This window comes from Vulpes vulpes, chromosome 5 (genome assembly GCF_048418805.1).
Source record: "Vulpes vulpes isolate BD-2025 chromosome 5, VulVul3, whole genome shotgun sequence".
In the NCBI taxonomy this organism is placed as follows: Eukaryota; Metazoa; Chordata; class Mammalia; order Carnivora; family Canidae; genus Vulpes; species Vulpes vulpes.
The window spans coordinates 44,230,952-44,240,602 of NC_132784.1; the positions used below are offsets into that span (position 1 = coordinate 44,230,952).

Genomic DNA, 9,651 nt, shown 5'->3' on the forward strand with positions numbered 1-9,651 from the left:
TGCCTTTGGCTCAGGTCCTGATCCCGGGGTCCTGGGATCGAGTCCCACATTGGGCTCCCTGCAGGGAGCCTGCTTCTCCCTCTGCCCATGTCTCTGCCTCTCTCTGTGTGTCTCTCATGAACAAATAAATAAAATCTTAAAAAAAATAAACTATAATAAAAAATAAAAATCCTTAAACCTAAAAGGAGTATTCTTTTCATCCAAATGGTGATTTCCATCCCTAAGGCAGGCGCCGGGACACAGGTAGCTCACGAAGCCAGGAGAAGAGCAGGAAGGCCCCCACCCGCCTCCCTCCGGGCTTCTGGAGGTTACCTCGGCCCAAGGCCGGGCACCTCATTCACCTTGCAAGTGTCCCCCACCTGGTAGGCCAAGTTCGTTATGAAGTTCAAGGGCTGAGCACTCGGAGGCCAAACATAATACAGAAGTGTCTTCTGGAGCTTCCCAAATAGATTTCAAGACTAGTTAGTTCCTCTGGACTTAATGCCCTCAGCCCAACCTCACGCCACTGAACCGCCCCCCGGGTGGCTCGGGGTCTCCAATGGGCTCTACGTGGTGCTCCCGGTGGTGCTCCTGGCTGGCTTCTCAGCCGTTCGCTTCCAGCTTTCCCTCCCTTGGGGTGCAATGTTTTGTCACTCGAGGGGAGCAGAGGGCAGCCTCCACATTCTTAGGCAAAGGCCGATGTCCCCGAGTCATTGTGACTCGATGTCCCCTAGTCACTGTGACTCAGGCCCGCTGTCATCCCACCCTACCACCTGGCTAGGGAGAGCTGCTTTATAAAAGTGGCTTCAGCAAGGTGATCCCTGAGCCAGAGCCATACTATTCGGTTAAATTCCATGCTTCGGGGGGCAGCCCAGGTGGCCTAGTGGTTTAGGGCCGCCTTTGGCCCAGGGCATGATCCTGGAGACCCGGGAGAGCCCCACGTCGGGCTCCCTGCATGGAGCTGCTTCTCCCTCTGCCTGTGTCTCTGCCTCTCTCTCTGTGTGTCTCTCATGAATAAATAAATAAAATCTTTTAAAAAAATAAATTCCACACTTCGGCTGAAGGTACTTCTCTAATCCTAAAAATTCCAATCCATGCCTGCATTTATCACAACATGAACAGAGCTGTTTGAGTAACCAGCCCCTCCTACAGCAAAATCTCTCCACGAGCCACCAACTACTTAATCCACCGACCCTCACAACACCTATTCTTCAGCATCCAAGTATTTTTAGGGACAAGGCAACACGGAAGGCTTGAAAACTTATCACCCTGGTTGTCAACAGGATTTGCTGATGGAAGCACGAATGTCCCAGAACTCTGGATGTTCTGCTGAGCCTGTGACCAGAAAATGCCCCTTGTCCAAAATGCTTTTTTTCTAAACATCGGAGTAACAAGGGGGAGACCCAAGGCCACCCTACACACGTTCCTGTCCCCTCGTGAAGTCTCCTCTGTGGCCCTGTGATCTTTGCTATGGGAGGCCACCCCCCCGGTGTGACACTAGGCCCACTGCCACTCCTTTTCTACCCCAGGCTGTTCCAAACGAACTCAGGAAGTCTTAGATGAGAGGCAGATGGTGAGGGAAAGAAGGTCTGTAAGTACCAGCTCTCTATTACATAATGCTAAGCACAGAACCTCCTAGAACTAACCCTAGAACGATCTCCTGCCCTAGCACTTCAGAATAAACAACAACTAAAACACGCAACAAGAGAGAACACTGTTAATTTTTTTTTATTTGATGATCAGTGTACAATCATACTAGTAAATATAATACCAACATATCAGTAAATACCACGTTGGGGTAGGACCAGAGCCTTGAAGATATTTATCATTCATTCTTTCACTTGATACTCACGTAATATCCAGTGTCTACAAAGCATGAGCTAGCCCCATGGGAACACACTCTATAACCTCATCTGGGCCGCGTGACCTGTAGCAGTCATTAGTGATGCTCACCTATATCCAGTGCCCCCTTTTTCAGGACAAGAGAAACTGAACTGTGATTGAAATGGGGTCACAGGACTAGCTCTGGCCAAAGCAATGCAAGTCACTTCTGGATCCGATCATGTCACTCACACAGCAAGATCCTCCACAGTTTCCGTTCCCACACTGCACACTCAAGATCATACCTCCATCGATTTGGGTCTTCGAGTGACTACGATGAGCAGGGCCTACCTGCTGACCACGCTGGACACACAGCAGGGGAAAGAAAGAAATTGTATTTAGCCACTGAGATCTGGAGGTGATTTCCTACTGCAGCATAACTGAACCTAAACTGCCAATAACATCACTGTGGAGAAAAAGGGAGAAGCCTGCAAAAAGTGCCTCTCCCCCAGCTGTTTTCTCAATCCGATAATAGAAAAAAAAAAAGCAGAGTTTGTTTCAAAATTCGAGTAATTCTTTGAAATGCAGAGGGTTCAGACAGGACAGACGGGTTCAAGCAACTCTGAGGGAATAAGGAACGAAACAGAATGACCTTTCAACAATGGCGAAATCTAAACATTCCTGTGGAATTCAGCTGAAGAGTTTAAAGACCATGAAGAAAAGGTCACCTTCTGACAACAGGTCCAGTCTCTTAGGAAGTAGTGATCTCCCCGATGAAAGAGGCATTCAACAATCATATGCCCCTCCCTCGGAAGTCCAATACCACCCTTTGTTCCTCTCTCCCCAGCTTCCATGGAACTTAATTAGAATCAGGTCTTCAATAAGCTCCCTGAAGGTGGTTCATATTTATGTCTCCAGACAGCACCACCCCGCACCCCACCCCTGGGCATCTCTCACAGAGCCTATTATTTATCAGGTGCTTGATAAACATCTGCTGAATGAATTAAACAAATAGTGGAGAAAGGACTCAGGCACTGGAGGCAAAGGTTGGTCTAATAACCCTTTGGGCTCCCCCAACCCACAGCTAAACACACTACGGCAGACGTCTGGGGGTGGGGAGCCTCCACCTAAAAAAAAAACAAAATAAGCATCAATACAACACTTTATTATGATTTATTACTGCACGCAGTCTACAGCCACAGTGAAACCTAACGCTGCTGTATGGTTATCTTTGTTCTTGGACATGCATTTACATGTGCGGGCAGCTGTTTTCCCATGTGGAATTTTGTGTGTGAGGTATTTATTTTTTCTATTAAAAAAAAAAACCACACCCTTTGTTTCTATTGCATTATTACACTCCTTATTATCCCATCACGTGGCTTTTCCTCTCGCAGGAACACAGCACACACCCTGCATTACTGCTGACAAAAAAAATTACTTGTCAAAATACCTCTATCCGAGCACCACTGCAAATCTGCTCTTCCCAAAGCGGCGGTCTTTGTCTCAGCTGGGACCAGCTAACTCCTTTACTTCTCCTAGTGATTCCTGGATGCTCTGAGTAGAAGGACACATGCCAGTGGCACTTGGGCTTTTGTAAAGTCACCTTTCAGGACTCCCCTAGAGGTGAATGACAAACCCTTCAAGTTTTTTAATTTTATTTTTCAAGGGCTTGGGGTGGGGGTGCAGGGGTGTTGGGGGGGGGCGGATGGCGAGGGGACAGCCTGCCACAGACACAAGCGCTGCTGTTGCTGCAGTGCCAGAGAGAGCACCAGGAGCCTTGGGCCCTCAGCGATCCCTTCTTCCTACAAGATAAACCTTGAGTCCACCTCCATAAGCATCCTCCTTCCCGGCTCAGGGTGCGGGGTGCCAGGACTCTGCCCTCTAGGAGACAATGCCAATGCCAAGGTGATCCGACACGTCTGAAGGTGACGTTTTCATTGTGCTCCATCAAGATAACCCCAGATTGAGTTAGGCTGACATGGAAACAGAACTATCCTTGGAAAGAAAGGAGCAGGCCAGAGTTTTTGGACAAGAACCAACAACCTAAAGATAAAATGCAGACTGAGAGCCTAATGGTTCATGGCTATGTAAATGGAAACTTAACTAAAGCTCTGCTTCTGGTGGCTTTCTGCTCTCCCCGCCGCCCTCGGTTCCACCTCCCAGTAACTTGCTGCTGGCACGTCCCTCCCGAGATTGCAAACACTATTACAATGAAGGCTTGCAGGACAGGCATTATTTCATAAGAAGGTTACTACATCTGACCAATGCCCTAATTGAGCGCTGGTCCAATTTATAATCGGCCTGACGATGATACCTTTTCAACAAGCGATAGCCACGAACAGACCGAAGCCAAAACATATCACTACAGATAAGAAAGCAGGCATCTATCCAAACCCCAAGCTCGGATACAATTGCCTCCGTACTCCATGCATCCAAATTCCCAGCAGTGCAAACCGGGTGGAACGGATTCGAGCCCAAAGGCACCCCTGCCCTCAACGACTTCTCCCAAAGCAAGGTTTCGAGGCATTTGCAATCTCCTCCTCAGAACCGGGAGTCAGCGGCGGCCCCCCACTGTCCACACGGGCAGGAAGGCGACCGGGTGGTGCAGAAAGCAACCGAGCGGCCCCGTGCAGACGCCGCTGGCCCGAATGACCCCGAGACACCCCGGCGGCTACCCAGGCTGCTGGGGGTTACCTGAAGCTGTCACCGAGGCCCTTTCACCCCCTCCTGCGTGATGACATCAAGTGGAAATGGTAACGCGTTTGGGAGGCAAGAGGCTGACAAGCAGGAAGCACAATTGAGCTCGAGCTTTGTTCAGCCTGCAGTGAAACCCGCGCAGGAAGGGTCAGGCTCGCGCAGCCGGGAGAGGCATCCAGGCAGCGTCCCCGGCCCGCGGGGGGGGGGGGGGGGTGCGGGGCCCGCCGGCCGCGGAGGGGGCGTAACGCCGCTAACTGCCTCCCGGGGAGGGATAAATACCCCCTCCTGCCCCTCCGCTGCAGTCTCCCCCGCCCCCAAGTTCTCCTCCCGCGGCAGAGCCTCCACCGGCAAGTGCAGCCCCGCCAGGAGAGAGCCGCACGAGCGGGCGAAGAAGAGCATCTCGGGGCAAAGACGCACGAGCGAGATGTGCTGGCGCACGGGGCTACGGGCACGCGGGGCGCCGGCTCCCCGCCCCGGCACACGCGCCCGCGCCGCACCGCGCACCTGCCCGCCTGCCCGCCGCCCCGGGTCGCGTCCCCGCCGGCCGCGCCGCTCGCCCCGCACCGCGCGGCGCCCCCGCCCCCGCCCCCGCCCCCGCCCCCGCCCCCGCCCCCGCGGCGCCCCACGCCTCCCGCTTTGTCCTGCCGCTGCCCTCCGGGAGCAGGCGCCGGGCACGTGGGGCGCACAAAGGACCCCCGACCTCCGGCCCGCCGCCGCCACCGCCACCGCCACGGCTGCCGCCCCCCTGCCCGCCCCCCAGAGGGCTTCCCGGGGCGCCGAGCGGCGCGCGAGGGCAACTTCTGGGGCGTGGGGACCTGCTCGCCGGGGGCCGGCGGGGGGCGGCGGGGGGCGCGGCCGGGGCGGCGGGGGGCGCGGCCGGGTGGGGGCGCATGCGGGTGGGGGGCGGCCGGGGCGCGCGCACGTGCACCCTCCGGGGCGCGCTCGCGGGGCTGGAGCTCCAGGGGGCACCCGAGGACTCGGCCGAGCCGCCGGCAGCGCCGCTCCCCCGCCCGGCCGCCAGCCCAACTCCGCCGGCGCTCGCGAGGAACGCAACTCCGGGGACCCCCGCCCCGCCGGGCCCCGCAGCGCCTCCCCGGGCCCCCCGCGGCCCGCCCCCCAGGCCCTGCCCCGGGGGAGCCCCACACACCCGCGGGCCCCGGCCCCGGCCCCGGCGCGGCCGCCGTGGGGGCGCAGGCATCCGTCCCCGCGCGCCCCTCTCGCCGCCCCGGCCGGGTGGGGGGTGGGGGGTGGGGGTGGGGGTGGGGGTGGGGGTGCAGAGCCGAGAGCGAACCGAAAGTCACCGACCTCTCTCCGCAGCGGGCTCGGGCGCTCCCCACAGAGGCGGCGGCGGCGGCGGCAGCATCGCGGTGCACCCGGCGCGCCCGGCCCCGCGCGGGAGGCGCCCACCTGCCCGCCGCCCTCGGCGCTCCCGGCCGGACCCCGCCGCCAGGCGCTCGGCTGCGACCGGAGCGTTTAGTGTCGCCGCCCAGGCTCCGGCACCGAGGGCGGTGGGGCGGGAGGCCGGGCTCCGCGCCCCGCGGCACCGCCCCTCCCGGCGGCTCCGCCCCCGCCACCCCCCTGCGGCGGGCCCCGGCCGTCGTCGGTCCGCCCGCGGTCGCACCGCACCCCACCCCACCCCACCCCACCCCACCCCACCCCCGACGGAGGAGCCGCCCACCCCGTGCCCACGTGCGCCCTCGGCCGGACCTGGACGGGGCCTCCCCCGCGCGCGGGGACCTGAGCGGCGAGCAGGTGCGGGAGGAGGCCGCGGGCGGCCGGGGGGCGGGGACCGGAGGCCCCGGAACCGGCCCGGGGTCCGCGCGTTGCGGTTCCAGAACCTGCCCTGGCACCGCGTCGCCGCGATACTTTTTGGCTGCCCCTACAAGTTCGCATCAGCCGAGCAGGGAGCGCTCCTGCTTTTGCGAAGGGGAAGACCGAATGGACGCCCGCCGCCTGGCCCCCGGGCCGCCTGGCCCCCGGGGCGGGGAGAGGCGCGTCCTGAGGTTCTGCGGCGGGTGCGACCCACGGGGCCCCCCTCCTTCTCCACCCTGAAACCCAATCCTGCCGAGGGAACATGCTTAGAATGACTAGTTCCTCCTAGAAAATGTAAAGACGTGGGTCCCTTGCCTCTTGGGTTGACTGCAAAATTGAAGAATGGAAGACGGGGGGTCGCTGGCAGACGGTGGTACCCATGCTCCTTGGTGCCTTGTTAGAGGATTTCCTTGCAGAATGAAGATCCAGAACTCTCTTCTGTGAGTCTGGTAAAGCTAAGCCTACCAATGTGCCTGGACCTCCAGCAGCCCGGCTAACCGAGTGGCCCTGAGTCCAACAGAGCTCGCAGCCTTTTCCCTGGCGGCTGGAACGGAGCTGGCTGCACGTTCTGCTGTCTCGTCCACAAAGAGCGAGCTCCCGTCCTGACCTTTCCCAGCAGCTCACTGAAGTGCTTCTGCCAAGAAAATGAAAAGGAAACCCCGCCAACCCTCGGGGGGCTCTGATGACCTAGTAAAACTCAAAATGTACTCAACTGGCCATCCTTGTCTTGTTCCACAAGTAAAACCTGTTAACAGTGTTTCCAAATGTGTTGTCACCAAGCACCTACAGAAATCGGTCACCAAGAGACAGCTTTATAGCTTTATAGCTTGATGGGTGTCAGTCCTCTCTTAAGCTCCAAATCAAAGTGTTCACTTGGCCAACCTGTGTCCTTTTGTCCTCTGAAGTCATATCCTCACTGTGCACCTGGCAGGAGTGAAAGCTAGCTGCGTGTCTGAGAAGCCTCAGGTATACTTGAAGCAGAAGACCGTAGAAGTCTTTATTTTTGGCCTCCAATTTAGGGCTTTTTTTTTTTTTCTTTTTTTTAATGAGAAGCTAATGAGAGTATTGAAAACTCTGATGTTGACCAGGAGCTTGGAATAGGATGGTGAGTTATCACACCCTGAAATTTCACTAGGACAGTTTAGCCTGTAAATATTATGATGATACAAGAGTGACTCTAAAGACTACTTTTAAGAAGCTAATTTCAGGGACCAGTAATTATTCCAAAATATTTAAACTCTCTTTTTTCTCAGCTGTTTTCAAAACAAGCCTCTGGGAGGATTCAAACATTCAGCCTGGTGTGGGGTAACTTCCATCCTTACTCAGTCAGTCCCGCTGGCTGGTATTTTGATTCACACAACATCATGGGTGTTCTCTGCCTTCCGTCCAGTCTTGTAAAGCCTTCACGTAGAGAAGGTTAATTAACTGGGGCAGACTGGGATAGGCCAGTTCTGAGACTAGTTGGGGGCAGGCAGCAACCGATCAAGTCAGGGGAGAAACAGGCAATGACATGTCTGGACAGATTCTTCGGGGAGGCAGTCCCGGGAGCAGGGCAGCTGCAGCCGGGCAGTGATCGGAGCTGCAGGCCGGCAGGCAGCATGGCCAGAGCTCCTGGCCTCCCACTCACACCAAGTGGGAGTGAGATGGGGCCGAGGCAGCGTCCCAGGTCTTGAAGAACTAGGGTGATTGGGATGGGCTCCGGCACTGGAGAGCAAGATAAAGATCAGTATTCATGAATTCATTCAACACATTATTCCTGGAGTATGGACTGTGTACCAGGAACTTGGCCCCAGGATCAGAACAGAGAAGAAAACAGACCCAAGGTCCTTCCCTCACAGAACACACATTCTAGAAGAGAAAGCAGAGGGGCACCTGGGTGGCTCAGCGGTTGAGCATCTGCCTTTGGCTCAGGTTGTCATCCCAGGGTCCTGGGATCGAGTCCCGCGTCGGGCTCCCTGCAGGGAGCCTGCTTCTCCCTCTGCCTGTGTCTCTGCCTCTCTCTCTCTCTCTCTCTCTGTGTCTCTCATGAATAAATAAATAAAATCTTTAAAAAAAAAAATAAAGAGAAAGCAGAGACCATACAACAGAAGGAATATAAGTAAAATAAACTGTGTGATGGGGCGGGGGGGGGGGGGGTGAAAAGGGAAAGGGGAGCAAAGCAAGCAGGAAGGAGGGTGATGAAGTCTCTGAGTGGGAGGGAGGCTAAAATTTCAGTTGGGTGGGCAGGGAGGGCCCCCGGTGAGGAGGTGCCCCTTCAGGAGCGTGCTGTAGGAAGTAAGGGAGCGAGGCAGGCCCTAAATGGGGAAAGACTTGCCCTTATCTGACAGGGCACAAGAGTAGGTCTGTACTTCCCACGGGCAAAGGTTGAGATACTAGGACTGGGTCGCAAGGTCAATCAGACCAGAAACATTCACCTGAGGTTGAAGCAAAGCTGTTTAAATGCAGACAGGGGTGAGTTCTCATCTTTGTACCCACAGCATCGAGCACAGGCACCCAACAAATGTTTTATTGGCCTGGGCCCTTAGACCTCTGAGAACCTGGGAGGCTCTGAGATAAAGATGACCCCATAATACCAGGAACAGCCCTTCTATTAGGGATGACACTTCCACAAAAGAATGTGATGATCTTGGGGCACCTGGGTGGCTCAGTCATTTAAGCGTCAGACTCTTGGTTTCAGCTTGGGTCGTGATCTCGGGCTCATGACACTTCTGGTCACCAAAGGTGTGGGTTTTTTTCCCCCACAACAGACAATGCTCTGTGACACCAGCTAGGCGTCCTAAAACTTAACTCAATTCTGACACTACCTGGATGACGGGCAGATCCCACGGGTTAAGGGTTTAGTCCTATGACACTGCTGCCCTGTCCCCCATGCCGTTTCCAAGTCCAGGGTGTCACCTGTGCTGCATCCGACCACCGATGGGACATAGAACAGAGGTTCCCATCACCTCCTCCCTAGGTTTAACTGATCGGTTAGAGTGACTCACAGAGTTCAGGAAAAGTTTACTTACTCTTTATCAGTTTACTATAAAAGGACATGATAAAGGATCCTGATGACCGTCCAGATAGAAGAGATGCGTAGGGCAAGGAAGGTGGGAAGGCGCTGGGAGCTTCTACGCCCTTTGTACGTTGGGGATGTTTATGGAGGCTTCATCACACAGGCATGAAGGACCATTTACTAAATCCATGTCCAGCTGCTTTTCCCTCTCTGGAGAAGGGGAAATGGGACTGAACATTCCAAGCTTCTCATCCCAGTCTGGTCTTTCTGGTGATCGACACTCACCCAAGGAGCCCACCGAGAGCCACTTCATTAGAACAAAAGACATTCCTATCACCCAGGAAATT

The 9,651-nt window shown here is 55.9% G+C and overlaps 1 protein-coding gene across 2 annotated transcripts in view; it reads right to left on the reverse strand.

The window, feature by feature from the left end:
- Nucleotides 1–6,069, reverse strand: part of RNF152 (ring finger protein 152) — a 79,758-nt gene extending 73,689 nt beyond the window's left edge. The window contains exon 1 of one of the 2 annotated variants that reach the window (XM_072758012.1): nt 5,803–6,069. The gene's annotated coding sequence lies outside the window, so the exon portion shown is untranslated. Of the gene's footprint in view, nt 1–4,494; nt 4,999–5,802 lie in introns of those variants that run through there. The other variant, XM_072758018.1, reaches the window with a different exon arrangement.
- Nucleotides 6,070–9,651: the final 3,582 nt, after the last annotated feature.